The sequence below is a fragment of the Gorilla gorilla genome, chromosome 11 (genome assembly GCF_029281585.2).
Source record: "Gorilla gorilla gorilla isolate KB3781 chromosome 11, NHGRI_mGorGor1-v2.1_pri, whole genome shotgun sequence".
Lineage (NCBI taxonomy): Eukaryota > Metazoa > Chordata > Mammalia > Primates > Hominidae > Gorilla > Gorilla gorilla.
In genome coordinates this window covers 48,146,844-48,165,711 of record NC_073235.2, presented here as the reverse complement: position 1 = coordinate 48,165,711, position 18,868 = coordinate 48,146,844, and positions in this window count along the sequence as shown.

Below are 18,868 nucleotides of genomic sequence, written 5' to 3'. Positions count from 1 at the left end.
GGACCCACCATGGAAAATGTTCAAACTTTATCTTCTTGATAGATACTAGATAGATACTTCAGAATGAGATCAATATGTCCTCACATTTAAATAGAACATCCCATTACATACAGCCAGGCTGTCAAGATTGGATTGCATGTATAATCTGCTTTAAAAAAATTAATGCTTCCAAATGAATAAGATGAAATAGAGTAGAAAATTATATTCTCATTGCCAATCTATCATTTTAAAGTAATACCTAAGCAGTCCATCAGCATCAAGCAGATAGGGACATCTGCTACACTTTTCTGAGACAGCCTAATTTACATATTTGTAAATATTAAATATAAATTTAGAAATTGATATTTTCTTTTTCTTCATAAATGGTCATAAATCATTGATGGAATCTGAATATGCTCAGGATGAATCAATTCTTTTTCTGGTTCTTTTAGAAGCATAGCTACTTTTGTTGTTCGTATTTGTAACATTCTGTACTATGACAGCGTACTCAGAAAAAACAAAGGTATAAACACTTTTTAAAAAATGTTTAAAACTTTCTATAGTTACCAGATACGTACACTGTAATATTTTCTCCAGTTTTGTCTATGTGCATCAATGAGACACTGATTCATTTGCAGGTATCTAGCAGATAGGTGTCCTATCTATAATGTATTTTCCTAATTTCAAAGTTTATCTGAGATGAAGACAATGCAACAGAAAATATTCACTTATTTAAGTAATTTTTTACAGTGTAAGCTATCGCTGACAAAATAAAACAGTAAAAGTCAAATAAATTATTCCTGGTCTCTTTGCTCACTGAGAACATTTGTTAACCACAATTTTGATCTATTTTAGACTCTTTTTTTTTTTTACAGTATATGCTCCAGTTCTTGTTTTCTTATTCCTTATTGATTCTCTAGCCTACAATTGAATACATATCAATAGAATGTAAAAATGTACTTGTTGAGTAAAATGACAAATAAAATATAATAAAATATGACAGCTAATTTAGAAATAAATATATTACAAATTTATTACAAATAACAAATGTGAATGTTTAGATCACCTGTCTGCAACTAGTAACGTATTTTTCTTAGAAGTATGAATTTTTGGTTCCTAGGCTAGCCCAAATATAAATCACACCATTTAACTCAATGTTAATCATATTAGCCTCAGTTCTTGATAGCAGGGGCCCTGCCACTTTAGAAAAGAGAAGAAAGAAAAGGATAATAAAGATAAATACTTTTCTATCCTCCCTTCACTTTTGGATTCAGGCCTCAGCACGCTTTTGAAATATTAAAATTTTAAAAATACACCCTTATGCTTCCCTTTCTGCATCTATCTTTGAATTAAAAATTACCCCATCTAATGATTTCTAAACATTGAAAATATTTATTTTATTTTATTTTAATCTTTTACAGGCCGGGTCTTGCTCTGTCACCCAAGCTGGTGTGAAGCGGCACAATCATAGCTCACTGTAGCCTCAAACTCCTGAGCTCATTTCTTCCACCTCAGCTTCCTGAGTAGCTAGGACTACAGTATTTGCCACGATGCCAGGCAAATTTTCTAAAAAAACTTTTGTAGAGACGAGGTCACGCTATGCTGCTAGGCTAGTCTTTAACTCCTGGCCTCAAGCAATCCTCTCATCTCAGCCTCCCCAAAATACATTCCATAAATAAATTTGTTTTTAGCTCTTTCAATGTTCTTGTTATAAATGCATTATGTGTATTTTATTGTTTATTATTTTATTTTATTCTAGCCATAAACTCTGTGACATGGGTGCTAAAATTATCACTATTTTATAGGTAAGGAAACAGGAGAAGTAGGATTCACTGATTTCTTTCATAACGAAAAAATGGCTGTGCCAGGTTCCCATAGATTTATCCCATTTCCTATCCCAGTCCACTGTGACCCCACACTGAAGCCTACCCATCACAGTGCGCAGCCTTCTCTCCCTGTGATAGCCTCATCACCTAACTCCTCATTCATTCACTCGGCTGGGCTAAGCCAGGTCTCAGGAAGAAAGCAACACGTTTTTTAATCTAATTAATACTTTCTCTTCCAAACCATCTCAGAGAGATTTAAAAGGAAAACCCTTTCAGGCCAGGTGCAATGGCTCACGACTATAATCCCAGGCGAGAGAATTGCATGAGGGCAGGAGTTTGAGACCATCCTGGGCAACATAACAAGACCCACATCTCTGTAAATAATAATCTAAAATATTAGCCAGGTGTGGTGCTGCACACCTGTAATCCCAGCTCCTTGGGAGGCTGAGGTGGGAGGATTGCTTGAGCCTGGGAATTTGAGGCCAGCCTGGGCAACGTAAGCCCCCTTCTCTACACACACACACACACACACACACACACACACACACACACACACACACGCCCTTCTGAACTCAGATAAATACCTTATGGGGATAATTTCCACTGGGAAAAAAAAAAGTGAAAGAAAGGATAACAACCTGGATGGAAGAGATTCTTGTCCCCCTTTAAGATGCTTTCCTCCTTCTCACAGGGGTTTACCTTCCTTAACTCATTCCTTAAAAAAAAAAAAAAAAAAATTCTGGGCCTGGCATGGTGGCTCACGCCTCTAATCCCAGCACTTTGGGAGGCCGAGGCGGACGGATCACGAGGTCAAGAGCTAGAGACCATCCTGGCCAACATGGTGAAACCCCGTCTCTACTAAAAATACAAAAATTAGCTGGAAGTGGTGGCATGCGCCTGGAGTCCCAGCTACTCGGGAGGCTGAGGCAGGAGAATCGTTTGAACCCGGGAGGCGGAGGTTGCCAACGAGCTGAGATCACGCCACTGCACTGGCGACAGAGTGAAACTCCGTCTCAAAAAAAAAAAAAAAAAAAATCTTTCCACAATAAAAATACCCTCTAGTGTCTAGTCATTATATGAAATTTAGAAAATAAAAACATAGAAAGATTTAAAAATAATCCATTCTAAGTCTGACCCAGCAGAAAAATGTAATGTTAACTTTTTATGCACTTTTCTCTAATACTCTTTTCCCCATATTTCTTAGAGAGATACAGAGTTGAGAGACCTTAGTACCAGAATTTTTTCTATTTTAAACTTAATATGTAACATTGGCCCTTTGTCAAGTTTTCACCAAACTTTTGTAGATAAAGTGTAAAATGATTGAGTTATATCTCATCATATACTCTGAATGGGGAACATGCCACAAAGATCTTAGACCTACTGGTCGCTTGTAAAGAGGGGTTTATAATTTAGGGAATCGTTCTCAGACATGATCTTTAGCTCTTTGTCTTGGAACATTTGGAATCTGTTACACAATTTATATATTATATATTATATATAACTGAGGTTGACTAGATGTTTATTATATATATCATTATATGAAAAATGTGGAAGTGAGAAAGTTGATGTCTCAAGGTAAGTAATATTCAGTCAACTGTACGGAACATGACTTGAAGGGGTTACTGAAAGGCAGTGTGGATTGCTGGAATAAATAAAACCAAAATAAACTCAAATTGATTGCTTTTGAACTTCAAAAGTAAAGCTTTATATATGTGTGTGCATAAATATGTATTATTTTTTTAAGCCAAGCTTAAACGTTTTGAGAAATTAAAAGCAGTTTTGAAAGCACAGTACTATTATTTTCTCTCTCTCTCTCTCTCTCTCTCTCTCTCTCTCTCTCTCTATATATATATATATATATATATATATCTTTCAATCCTTGGCACCTTTTATAAATGTCAGTATGTGAAAGCAAGCTAATGGTGGGCTAATTCTATGAGAAATGATATCAAAAAATAGCAACTTATTTTCTACCAGCCACTTATTAATTTTCTTTTTTATCAGACTTGAGGTAACAACATTTTTTCAACAATAAATAATTTTAATGATCACTTTCCAGAAATAATTCAGATTTTTTTTTTTTTTTGAGAGGGAGTCTCGCACTGTTACTCAGGCTGGAGTGCAGTGGCGCGATCTCAGCTCACTGCAGCCCAGATTTTGTTAATTTAGATGGTTGTACTGTTCCCAAGCTTTAAAATTTCAACATGTAGGACTTCAGGATTTGAATAAAAACTGTTTTATATTCACATTGTGATAGATACTGCACCTGAGGAGGTAAATACGATTTTGGTAACTGAGGTTGACTAGATGTTTTGGTTTCATGTCTGATTGGTTTACAATAAATTGTTCAATTACAAGACCTTGCCTTGATCTATATGTTGCAGGCCTCATGAGCAATGACAGTATTGAGCCCAATGTTCTGATGCAGTTTCAGGATTATGATGCAGAAATTTTCTGCTGTGGCTCCACAGAAGTTGCAATTAGCTTTTAAAAGATAGCTGAAACCATCAGATCAGCTAGCTTTCAGATCTGCACATTTCACCAGTATTACAGATTCTATCCCCAAACAGAGGAAACAGATTTTTAAAAATCAAATGTAATAGAAAAAATGTACAGACAGAAAAATCCACATTTTGAGCCTTTAACATTCATTTCCAAGAAATGACTTGGAAAGTCATTTCCAAGCAAAGACGGAGATTCCAAATGCTTTCACTCTCTATTCATTTCTTTTGTGATATTAAAAAGTGGACAGTCACTTCTACAAGATCTTAGCTATAATTTGAACTGACATCCTTATAGCCAAGTGCATTAAAATTTAGCAGAAATTCCCAAGAGGAACACTCACATGGGGTAATATAAATGTATATTTCTGTGTATACATATATGTATAAAGGAAAGTAGGTAGGTCAGCAAATATATTATGAAATATATTCATAATAATTAAATGCTTCTTCTCATACTAATTCATTTTATTATATAGCCAAAGTATTAGCTTAAGAACGCTGATTCAAAAAGGGATCAATGAACCTTGTTCGTTTGGTAGCTGGACTAGTTTAGCTCATCTCGGTTAGAACTGGTAAATAATTTCAGCAGCAGCATGAAGAAAATCTCGCTCAGTTTCCTGCATTTTAAATCAATCTCAGGTTTAAGAGAAGGTTCAGGCTTAAAAGTTATTACAACTCCACTGTTTTCTCTGATAAATTACATGAATAACATTTGAGACAATGCATTGTTAAATATTTATGTCTAGTACTATAGAACCAAGAAAAGCACAAGAACCCCTAGAAGAATAAATATATTTACCTAAATAAATTACTAAGACAAATATACTCCTATGTGCTCTGTACCAATAAACAGTAGGTATTCACTAAATTGTAGAATATAAATGGTTCATTTCCTCTAAATGTACACTGAAAGATCTATAACATGTTACACATTTCCTGTGCTTTGCATATATATTTCAATATTCATCATGAAAAGCCTTGCTTATGTGTCAATATACATTACTTTGCATATATTAAGAAAGGCTTTTTAAAAAAATTTCAACATTACGGATGCTTTTTACTGTGGGGGAAAGCTTAGGTCTTATTTCATGATTAACCCTTTCACAGCGTATCCTTTTTTCTCTACATGACATTTGCACAAAATGAATTGCTTGCTTAGACACAGCTAACTAAATAAAAGCAGGCCAGAGCTGATAGTATGAAAAATGGATTTTCATTACTGTTTCATTGATTCTTGTAAATAAGGGCCTGAGGCCTGCTCCGAAAAGGCTGCAAACAGTAATAATTTAATCTGAGGTGACATAGACCAAAATGTATGTGGACAAAAATCATCCTTGAATATTAAACAACAGCCTCAAGACAGAGAAAAGTGTTGCAGGCGAATTTAAATGTATGCAGATCGGTGGGTAACATATTTAAAAACAGAAATTAAAGATTCCTGTCATAAATCACATTTGCTGCCATGGATATGCCTTGTTATGCTGGCGTTTAAGAAAACCTGAAAGGTTAAGGCAGTTGGTGCATTAAATCGTACAAGGATAATTAATACTTTTCTTGTGGCTATTTATAAGAAATGGAAAATATTGTCAGATCAGCTGTGGCACTGTAGTAATTTGAGGGGGAAGCCATGAAAGCATGAGTCAATAGTTTTAACTGGACAAATGTCAAATGCTTAATGATGCAGTATCCCAATTTGGAAGCCGTTTGAAAGTCGTATATATTTTAAAATGAGATAAAATAGCTTATTCTCATACTAGGATTATAATTTGCTTGTCTCCCATCCTCTTCATATCGCCCAAGAAAAAAAAAAAAACACATTTTTTTCCACATGGATTTTTTTGAAAGTTATTATGCCTCAGTCACCTATACTGTAGATAGTACATGAAAATAAATACCATTTCTGGCATCAAGCATCATAAATTCTGCCTTTCACCATGTCTCAAAAAATAGTAATGACACTATTTTTTTTTGAATGACTAATTTGTTTGTCTCCTCAGGAATTACATTAGTAACATCAGAGGACTCTCCAACCACTTCCCCAGAGGAAAATCTACCTTTGTTATTCGATGAACTTAGGTTTACGACAAATCAATTATTTAGAAATCCTCCTGTCATATCTTGTAGGTTTTCTATACTCTAAACTAAAATCAGTGCTGTTTATTAGTATCATGTATTATGAAACAGTCCCTCCACATGACAGAATGCTTATAGTCCTAAATCCTTGGGATTTGAAAGGGCCTTTTGTCTTTTACAGCACTGCTACCTGTATAGTATTCCTTTAAGCTCAGAGAAAGGAATGGGTGTCCTTTGGAAAGGAAACTATTCTTGTTATGAATAAAATAGTCTCACAAATATAAGTGCATCGTTAGTGCAAAATATAATGTAATTTATGGGTTTTTCTTTCATAAGTTGGTTTCAAAATAACAGTGGGTTTAAAAGTATCGCAAGAGTAAACTATTGTATTTTAGCACAAAATAATATAAGTAAGAATAATTTCTTTTTGATAAAAGTATACTGACATGATTACACCCAGGTGCTTACTTTTCTGGTAATAAAATCTATTAATACATTTATAGTCAAATTCAGCCTGGGTATCATTAACTGAAAGTTCAAATAGTCATTTGATACAAAAGCCTTTTAAATATCTTTTACAAAATAAGTAACTTAAAGTCAGTTCTGAGTTTATGCTAGACTATGCCATCATTGAATGTTCCCCATGGCCTGAGAAACAAATTTGTTGGGGCTCTCATGGTTCTTTAAATAGGGTGACTCAGGAAACCTTGTTCACTCATCATTGATAGCTAACACTGAAGGGAAGTGATAAAACCATTTTCACATTAACATCCCTGTTCCATATTGCAGTCATTGGGTAGAGCAATAGTTATATATACCATCTTTCATTACACTCACACAACTCAAGACTTACTTGCATCTCTATTTTTATTGATATTAACCCTTGTAACCAAATGCTCTATGAGTCTGAGTGGGTGAAAATTACTCTAGTGAAAGCTATGAGATTTATTTTAAAATTGTAGAATGTATTTTCAGAAAGTTAAAAAAAAAGAAAAAACATATAAATGAAAGGAAAAAAAATCCCAAACAGATGGGGTAAATGAAACCTCCCTTGCTAACATCTGCAGGTTTATAATTGCTGAAATTGTTCAACCCTCCCCTGTGACTCAGTATCCAGAGACATTGCCTCATAGGTAGAGGATGAACACCAATACATCTGGCCTGACAAATATTCTGTGAGTAATGCCCCCATTGGCCAACACTTCTTCCGGTTTGAACAAAAATGATGTGGCTTTGAGGGAATGAAAATGGTTTAGTATTATGACAATCTTCCTGACTAAGTGTGTGAAGTGCAAAGCATGTAATCAGACAAGGCTGAAAGAGTAAAATTGACAAGGCCATAGGAAGAACAGAACTCCTGTCTTCACAGGCTGGCCCCAGAAAATTTGGATTAAATACTGTCTCTGCTTGAAGTAAATTGGCCCTAAGCCAGAGGCTTCTCGAAACATAGAAAGTAAAGCTAGGGATTAAGCTGTAATTTAAACAAAAATGATTATCTTTGCTTACGTTTCCTGTGTTTCTGTAGACTGGAACTTAAGTTCATAATTATCTTTTTTAATGATTAATGTCATGATCACTAATTTGGTGATCAACTTAAAAATTCTTCAGCAGATTGTTTTAAACTTAAATGCAAAGCTATTTTCAGTTTTCAACGTTCTTTTTAGCTATTGGTATTAAACATACATAACACATTTCCCTGGAAGTAGATATAACCCAGCTGTTAAGGATAAGATAGGAAAAACAGACTAAACATGAATCGCAAGTGAGAATTTTTCTTGAAGAGAAAGCCTCTGTAAGTTATGTTGCAAGGCGCTGGATCTAAGGCATAACATTTTATGCCTTGCTATCGCTTACTATTTCAAGATAGCCAAATCCTTTGCTAGAAGTGAAATATTTTCTACATAACTGTAGATTATTGTCTAGACCATTATCAAGGGTGAATTAGCAAGAATAGGGACACAACCTCAAAGTCAAAAAGCAAGTACTGGCAATTCTAGAAATAGATTTTCATTTACACACCAATAAAATATATTCTAAAATCTATAACAGACAGGTATAAGACTAATTTTACTATTAGAATGTATAAATTGTTTCAGTATGAGTGGAAATTTTTTTTTTAAAAAAAGCTCACCAGAGTAAGAAGTAAACAGAGTAAGAAGGAGATAGAATAAAATGGGAGAGATCATAGACACTAATCTCTTAAGAGCTCTAATGGCTCCTGTGGGTCTGTTATTGCCTGCGTAATAAATATATCTACTGTGCATAAACATTAAGCTCTGCAAAAATATCAAGAGGATATGTAGCACATGGGCTTGTAAACATTAGTGGCAGCTGTACTGATATGTAAGTGTACAATGAAATGACTCCAAAGTAGCGATTATGTCCTATCATGGCAGGCTTGGTGAATACCAATGCATTTACATGCTCAAAGAGACAAATGAATTGGCTTTAAATGTATCATCCATTGTGAGCGTCACAGTTTTTCATAGTTGACGCAGGCCTTCAATGTCATGTAGAATGAAGCACATTAAAGTTACAGAGAAAACTATGGCTTCAAGGTTTCCACATAGGTCTGTGCATTGGGTGGAATCAACAGTACCATTTCACACGTGTTAGATCTGTACTCAAAGCAAACTTTAAAGAAAATGTACAATGTGAGCTGCATAAATACTCCATGATATCTACCTTAAACAGTAATTGACTACAGGAACCAGAGATAGTACAAATGTTACGTTAGGTTTACTTTCTGAAATGTGATTTCTCAGCCATAACTCTAATAAATAATAAATTGTTCTTAAACATCCCTTAAGCATACCTTTTAATGAAATACTTTTACTTCTAAGGACACATGATTATTATACCACTTGTAAAGAAGGCCCTTTGAGTTTTTTGTAATGAATAAAAATTAGCACCTATATTGTGTCCAACAACAGGGGAATGGATACACTTTTAAAGTATTGCCATCAATGATAATACTTGAAATTTTCAAAGAATATCTAATGACTTGGGGCAATATTTTAAAACAGAAAATAAACAGGAACAAGGTAAAAAATTGTGTTGTGAATTTTGTAGAAAATATATATGTCAATATAAAAGAATTAGAAGAAAATACATGAAGTTATTAATAGTATCTTCATGTATTTGTTTTTTTATGAACTTTCTAGTATTTTTCATATATTATACAAGTATTATTGTATTTAGATTTATCCTAAATACTTTCTAAATAAAAAAATTGAAAGACACATCCAATAAAGTAGTAATAAAAAACTCTTGAGTCTACTGGAATCGCTTTTCTATTCCTCTTCAAAAGAATTTAATTGATTTTCTTTTGTTTAAAGCAGAGTTTTATTAAGGAGTCCTCTTAGTGCTTCCCATTCCTCTGTAGTGATGATGAGAACTAAGGAAAGATTTTCCAGCACTGGAATTATCCCTAGAATAGGTTTTGGAAGACAGGGATCTTCTCCTTTATTAAATCATCCCAATGAATATTCATTCAAATCCCCATTATTTTGTGTGGCACTGTCAGCTAGATAGACACCATATTAGCAACCTTTCCTGACCTTAAATCTGCTTCAGGTCAACTCAGGGCTATAGAGTTGACTAAGAACTGGCTCCATTTTGCCTTTACACTACCCTTTAGAGTGAAAAGGCAAGGATACTTGCAGACCTGACCTGTGAACATTGGTACTCGAGTGCCTACTCATTCTCTCCATTTTGAAATCCACCACGTTACAAAATTGAATGACCAAAACTCTCTTCCTGAGCCACTTCAAATGCTGCCGCTCAGTATCTTCATCACAAACCTCGGTATTATTTGTGACACACCCTTTCTAGTCTTACAAATAACAATTCAGTCTTGTAAATTACTGACACCATTCATTGGTCTCAGTCATTTGCTCCATGATCCTAGTTCAGCCTACCATGCTTTCTCATCTAGATTGCTCCAACAGCTCCCTAATAGTTCTAATATTCAGGGTCTCCAGACTTATTTGACAAGCTAGTCTCACATTGTAGACATAGTCATATTTGTAAGACACTAATTGTGTCATGTCACCTCCTACATATAACTCATGACCTTTGAAAAAAATCTAAAGGCCTCAGTGCAGTCTTGAAGTCCCTTCATGGTCTTGTTACTGCTTCCCTATCCAACCACATCTTTCTCCATATCCCTCTGTCCCTTCCCCTGATCCTGTTGCTCCAGTGATTCTTAAGATTCTACCATGTTTTTCTTCCCTCCTAGCCTCAGTATGTGCTTTTCCTTCTGTGTGGACTTCTATTCTCTTTCCTGTCTAGCCCCCATATCCACCCAGTTCAATTAGATAAGCCCCCCAACAACTCCCACTTATGACCAAAGCCTTGTCTTAGAGCCCTGGGTTCATCAACATTTTGTTAGGTGCCCAACTTGCTTGCTTCCATTTCATTCTTATCTACTTTGAATATAAGACTTATCTTATTGTATTGTTATTGCAGAGCAATTTCTTGCTTTTTGTTTTCTCCATTAAATGACATGCTTTGTGAGGGCTGGAAAAATGTCTGCCATATTCAGTTTTATATCTGTAATTCATAGCTTATGCTTCATAAATAGTACGTATTTGGTATTTTAATGTGTGAATAAATAAAATAAGTATTAACATTTTTCATATGAAATAGGTCAAATATAGAAATTAATCTTTAATGTTTATTTGTGCAATGTAAGGCCATGCTTAGCAATTAAACATTATACATACTGAATTCTCATAATGGTAATGATAATAATGGCCAAGACTTCATAGTGCTTGTTGTGAATTTGGCTTTATTCAAAGTACTTAACATACATTACTTCATTTAATCCTTTCACCACCCTGTAATAAAGTGTTTATTATAGTCATTTTATACATGAGAAGGCTGAGGCACTGAAGGTTTACATTTTTTTAAGGTCACACCGCTAGTAAATGCTTACATTAGGATTCTGTGGCAACTGTGATGTATAAACCCTAGATTTTGAAAGGATTTCTATAATAGATGAGTATTTTTATTTTTATAATATTCCATTGCAGTCTCAGGTTGGGAATGAATGGACAGTGGAGAAATTCACTTTCACACAATATTCATGGAACTAGGCTAATAAAAGTTCTGCGAAACTTAAAAACCTGGTTTTCACCATCATCATAAAAGGCACATTAAGATGACAGAAGGAGAAGAGTTTATGCAACAGATAGTTGCCTCATATTTACTTCTGCTCACATTTCATTGTCAAGAACTCAGACATATCCTCATCCTAATAGCAAAGAATGCAGACAAATATGCTTATGGAGAAAGAAAATACATATTTTTGTTACATAGTTTGCATTCTGTACCACAGGGACTAGGCTGGGTTTGAACCCAGTCTGAATGGCTCCAGAGCCTAATTCTTAGCACCCTATTAAACCTTCTGTAATAGGAATGTGATTTACCTGTTTAATCCATCTCTTAATTAGATGTATTTAGCATGGCTTAAAGCTGTTTGCTCCCTGCTTAAGAAAATATAGATTGTATGCATTTTTAAAGTTTGGACAGCCTTCTGTTCCTTTTATGTTTACATAGAAAGTAGTTGGCATATGTTGTTCTGAAATCTAATGGAAAGGATTTGTAGCATCATTGCCAAAAGTTTATCTGCACACCCAGGTTATTATATAGTTATATTTGTAGCTATAACAATAATTATATATTTAATTATATACGAGGCATTTTCCTCACCTCTAAAGATGTTTAGCTAAATCCAAGATGAAAAACTGTTGGCCAAATTTAATAACATCGTTATTTAACACCTATAAATTTTGGTTTAAGAGAGAAATCCATGTGAAAATTTTATTAATTTCATAAAAGTTAACCAATATTAGTTGAAGAAAACCTGAGGGATGTTTTCCCTGGGATACCATGGAGGGAAAAGAATATCAAAAAGTAAGGGAAAAAAAGCACAGCTGACAGTTGTCTGACATGAAGTAGAATATCAAAGGAATTATCTGAAAATTAGAATTAATTAAACCTAGTCCCTTACAAGAAATTTCAAATTTGAAAAAAAAAAAAATGCCAGCCTAAAATATGCCTCTGAGAAGCTTTGCTGCTTAGAATAAACAATTGGATAAATTAATTCATGCCGTAATTTTTGGTCAGAAAGGTTGCCGAAATATAGTTCTCTAATCTGTACCAGTTCATATACCAGCAAAATGAATTACCCCAAATTTCCTCTTAAAACAATAATTTTACTTTGCTCATGATTTTGTGAATATGGATTAGGAATTTGAGAGGCACTAACTGGGTCGTTCTTGTTTGGGTCTCTTCTGTGACTCTAGTCAGATGACGACTGAGCATGCCATCATTTGAAGGCTCAACTGGGTTTAACATCCATGATGGTTCACTCACTTGGCTGGCAATTAATTCTGGTTGTTGACAGGGACCTCAGCTGAGCTGTTATCTGGAGTACTTACATGGGTGTCTTGAGCATGGTGGTGTCAGAGTGGTCAGTTTTCTTGGAGAGACTTTCTCCAAATTTAACATCTCAAAATGGAGGAAGAAGCATGGCCTATTATTACCTAGAGTTAGAAGTCACATAGGACAACATCTGTTGCATTTTATTTATCACAAGTAAATCACCAAGGTCAGTCCTGGTTAAAGGGAAGAGACATGGAACCTACCTCTCCATGGGAGAAGAGTTAAATAAGCTATGGATATGGCTTAAAACCACCAAACATTTTGATTATAATATCAAATTTATTATTACAAGTAATATTTTTACTAATATTATTTCAGGGGAGTATTGTAGAGGGCTGAGTGAATCAGGATAGACTTGTGACAATAGCTCTATACTCAAGAAATTTTTACTAAATACTGAACCTCTACATACCACTATTCATCATAAACTTTCATTTTATCAAAACTTACTTAATTTTTCCTTCATGTTATATAAAGTATGGGTAAAGATGACATACTGAACAGATTATTTAAAGGGTTTTTTTTTTCTAACGGTGAGCCCTGTTTTTGCCAAATTAGCTTACTGTTTCCTCAGAAATGATTCCTCTGTATGGATTCAAAGTACAGTTCATGCAATTATTTTTACATTTCTTACTCCTTGGAATTGTATGTGAATCACTTCTTGGCCTTTTAACTAAGGTGAAGTATAAATTGTGACTTTTTATTTCTTATTAACAAGTTGCAGATTTTGGTCTTTCAGTTCATCATTTTATAAATGAAGAAGCGATGTCAAGTTTTACTATTAACTATTCTGATATATGAATAAAATGGATACTTGCAGCATACCATGGAAAATAGAGATAATATAATAAGCACTTATAACACCATTTGGTTATCAAGAACTAAGAGTGAGTAGTTTTAGTATAATAATACTGAATAATACTGATTGGTAGCCAATATAAAGAATCAGAGCTTATGGTAAACCACAGCAAAAACAACTCCTCTCCTTCAAAAGTATATTTTGTATAATTGATAGATAATTTTCAACAATTATTTGATCAATACAAAATTATTTCATTCCATCTGTCCATTTAAAACATATTTCTATGGCTATAAGCTATGAATAAAATTGGGAATATTCTTATGACTAGTCCTATGAATATTCCTAAATCAACCAAATATTTGGGTGAGAGTCTATTAAAAAAAGATGCTAAAGAGTTCTTTCACCTTCCTTAATGTTTAGGTTAAAATATGTCATGATATTCTAAAACACTATGAAGTAGCCTTTTAATAGAAAAATTTGGTCCATTTTGGAGCAGATTGAAAACTGATTCCTTATGCAAACCCTAGTCTTGCTAATATTGTCAAAGAATATTAATCAACTGCATATTATACATCAGATGCTGTTCTAGAATGGAGCTATATCAGTGCACACACACATTCAAATGACTAAATATGTAATCAGTCAAGTGATGTTATGAAGAAAACTAAAACAGCTAAAGAATAAAGAAGTATAGAGAAAGGGTGAGGTATGTTAATTTAGATAGAACAATTAGGGTATGTCTTTCTGATGAAATCACATTTAGCAGATAGAAAAACTAGTGAAAGAGCCATGTGAGTCATCTCATAGAAGAAAAATACAGGTCAAGACTTCCTCTCTGACCTTGTTATTGTCTTTATTTGAAGATTAACTGGTTTAAGGAGATGTGTATGGATGCCAAGTTGGCAAGGGGTAAACTTGTGATGGTTAATTTTATGTCAACTTGACTAGGCTAAGGGATTCCCATATAGCTGATACAACATTCTTTCTGAGTGTGTGTATCTAGAGGGTGATTCTGGAAGAGGTGTGTATTTGGATCAATAGAATGAGTAAAGAAGATCTGCTCTCACCAATATTGATGGACATCATACAATCTATTAAGAGCCTGAATAGAACAAACAGATAAGGAAGGGCTAATTCTCTCTTTCTGTTCTTGAGCTGGGACATCCATATTCTTCCGCCCTTGGACTTTGGAGCTCCTGGTTCTCTGGCCTTCCAACTCTGGGACTTATATTACTGTCCTGCTGCCCTCCCTGGTCACCAGGCTTTGGACTAGAATTGCGAATTGTACCCTCTGTTCCTCTGGTTCTCAGACCTTTGGACAAGAACTAAATTATATCAACAGCACTCCTAGTTATCTAACTTAAATAGTTCCAATATTTGTTGATAAATCTGTCTTTTTTCGATCCAGTTGGGTAATTGTTAAATTATCATTTACAAAATGTAGTTCATTCACAAAAACTTAATCATTTTCCTGTTGTTTACTTATTCTGGCTCCTAGTAAAATTTTTATCATTAAGATTGAAAATTTTTATTAAAATATTTGTTGGCAATGGATTCTTCAGTTTTTTTGCTCTTGATATTTGCTAAGCTGTATCAATCTGTAACTGGATTTTCCATCATCCCAATACAGTTTTTTCTTAAAAACAAAATATTTTTGATTATTTTTCCTTACATTTGTTATTGTTTTGGGCTTTTGTCTTGTGTTTTCTTTCTTTTATCTGTACTCGATCTTTCTCCTTTTTTTTCCTTTTCTTTCTTTTTTTTTGGACAGTTTTTCTCTGAGTCCTACTTGAATTTCTTGAGCTTAATTCCCACAAATCCCTTTTCTATTGTATCCTTTTTGTTGCTTTTGAGCCCTATCTTACGTTCAATTAAGCAATCACATTTTCCTTCTTATGCAATATTTTCTGATTTTACATTGTTTCTGTTTCATATTTTCTTCTTCCATGTAAATATATAAAATATTCTCTCAAATATTAATGAGATTATAAACCAGAAAGCTTCTAATTTTTTTTTGTTGTTTCAATTCTGTTTTGTGGCTTTTATCTTGTTTTGTTTTACAGTATATCTACTTTTTTGAATCAATTCTTCTAAGCATTCAGGAATGTCCTCTTGTTTTGACATAATGCATCTTTTTATACAGCTATTAGCTTTTTTATTTTTTATTATTTTTTATTTTTTTATTCTGATACTCACTTAAAAAGAAACTTTATTTGTTCTGGCTGCCAGAGAAGGGAGAAACCCTGCCATATTGGGTTTCTAAAACGATCTTTGAGACCACATCCTGTCCTTTTTCCTCAGAGACGGTGAAAGGGGTTTTTTCATCATTAGCTCCACTCAGATCCTGGCCACATTGTTCCTGCAGGCAGTGGGGGAGGGTCAGAAATCCTACTTCTGACTCTGATTCCCTCTTGCATAGCAATGGAGAGGAAGATAGGGAGGTGACTACTGCTAACCTCTCACTGAACAGACACCTGGCTGAGGACTTGCCATGTTAATTAAATCTCACAACTCTAGGATATAGATACAAGTGCATTCTCTTTACATTTTACATGTAAGAAAATTGAGGGATAGGGATTTTTAATTTTCCTGTAAGACCAAGCAGCTATTGAGTGAAGAATCCAGACCAAACTTAGGTTCTTACCAAATACATCATTTCCTTTGGTTTATTATTTAATTAAAATCCTTTGGGCTGGGTGTGGTGGCTCATGCTTGTAATCCCAGCACTTTGGGAGGCCAAGGTGGGTGGATCACCTGAGGTCAGGAGTCCCAGACCAGCCTGGCCAACCTGGTGAAACCCCGCCCGTACTAAAAAATACAAAAATTAGCTGGGTGTGGTGGCAGGCGGCTGTAAGCCCAGCTACTCGGGAGGCTGAGGCAGGAGAATCACTTGAACCCCAGAGGTGGAGGTTGCAGAGAGCCGAGATCGCGCCATTGCACTCCAGCCTGGGTGACAGAGCAAGACTCCATCTCAAAAAAAAAAAAAAAAAAAAAAAAAAAAAAATCCTTTGAAGTTGAGGGCATGAGACTATTATTTTTCCTATTTTTATCACCAATGAGGGTTTCCCTCCATTTTATATTCTCCTAGCCACTCCCATGGGTCTCTCAAAAGAGGAAGGTAGAGGATCAAATTTACAAAAATCGTATTTCTCAGAAAGAAAGGCTCTTTAAATTGTACAAAAGAACGACCACTCAATGTGACCAGTTTATCTGACTTCTAAATCATAGGTCTCTGCCCTTTATAAACAACATAAAAAGCTTGAAGTCTTCGCATTCTAAAAGATGTGGATTCCAAAAGGATATCCGCTTCTTTTCAAAAACGTTGGTGAGAAAATAACATTTAAGGAATACAATTTAAGATTGACTGCATAGTCTTAAGGCTTTTTACCTTTACATTTCAAAGGTTTCGAAAAATTGACTATGAAGCTTTATTCCACAGGATTAACTACCATTTGATGACACCAGTGCCATTTTCAAAGGATTGTAAGTAGTTGCCCATTGACCATCATGTAGCTAATATGACCTCAGTCCACCTCAGGTGAATGAGAGCATCGTAAAATTTATAAAGCAGCAGGTCATAAAAGCATTCATCAACCAGCGTACTCACGTACAGTGTCTTTATCAGGGTTTTTGGAATAAAAAAATAAAAATTAATTGTTAGCTAAGTGGAACATAAATCAAATAGATAAAAAGGTGGAAAGTACAACAGTATGAAATGTAGTAGACAAGTGGGGTATTTGTGAAAAGGATGACTTCTGAGATTTTGGAGCTCGAGTACTTATTTTATATATGGCCATCAGCACTTACTTGGATGCTTTGTCCATAGGAAATGCTCAGTAAATACCTCCCCAAGAGGTGATGAAATAGTGTGTAGAGAAGGATAATTAAAACAGAATGCTGCATTGATTTGTCAGTTATCATCTGAGGAGATACACGTAACAATGTCAACAAAACTGTATGTTGGCATTTGAACTCCATGACAATAGGGTTCTGACTGAAGTAAAACTTAAGCAACCTTTTCACATATGGTAAGATCACATCTTTCAAAAATTATATCTGAAAGTGTGTCAGAAATAACAGTGGTAAAAAAGAATAATGGATTATTATTATTCATAAACATATCCAAATTTGGCTATTTAAGTGTGAACTTTTGGCATTTCTTTGAAATCTACATTTTAAATTTTTTCATTTAGCATTGTAATGACAACATTTTACTTATACAAAGTGTTTCCATCCCTTTTGTCCTACAAAGACATGCATATTTCATTTAAGTCTCATAATGTTAATTTTAGCATTTCATATATTGGAAACACTAATTGTCATGTAGCAAAAATCAGGGGTTTTTGGACACGGTGGTTATTTCTCGTAAAATAAGAAGTAATTATTGTAGGAACATACTAGTCCTTGAGAAGGGGAAGGGGACGGCTACATGTGTGGGTTTCAGGGCATAGCTATGTGTAACTATTAGATAACATATTTCCAGTTGACAACTTTTGAATATTTCTATTTAGACATGAAGCACCTTCAAATACTTGTTCTAAACTCAACTAATGACTTTTCTACTAACCTATATTTATTTTTGGCCTTTTCTCTGAGACTGTGGTGCTACCATATCTACTCAGCAGTCTCTAAACCTCCATCTCATCCTCACCTCCTGGTTTATCCTCACCATATCCATCCACCTTAGAACTGAACAAGCTCTATTGGTCTCACTGAGGCAGTATCTCTGTCATCAGTCATTTTTTTTTTTTTTTAGCTACAAATTTTTATTTGAATACAAGTGTGAAGTAGCAAATGCAGATTTTTCTACTTTATTGGATAGGCTCATTTTTACAAATCAGTTCTTTCAATTACCAACTGTTTCTTATTATTCTTTTTAAAAAAACTATATCTGTCTTTTTTTTCAGTTTCCACTATTGGTGTTTTTGGTCAGGATTTTATTCTGTTTTGGAAATACATATATTCTGTTTTGTAAATATATATATATATGTGTGTGTGTGTGTGTATGGTAAATATATATATTGACTTAATAGCTTTCTGGTTATTTTATACCATTAGATTGTAGACAGTCTGAGACTCCAACATGGTTTAATAGCATAGGAATGTCAATTTTACCTTCCTGCTTTATACTATCTACCAAATATCTCTTAATTTCTTATCCAAAATGTACAGCCTCCCCAAATATGACTTCCAACCCTATTCAATTGCAGAACCATTGAAATGCAAATATGAAA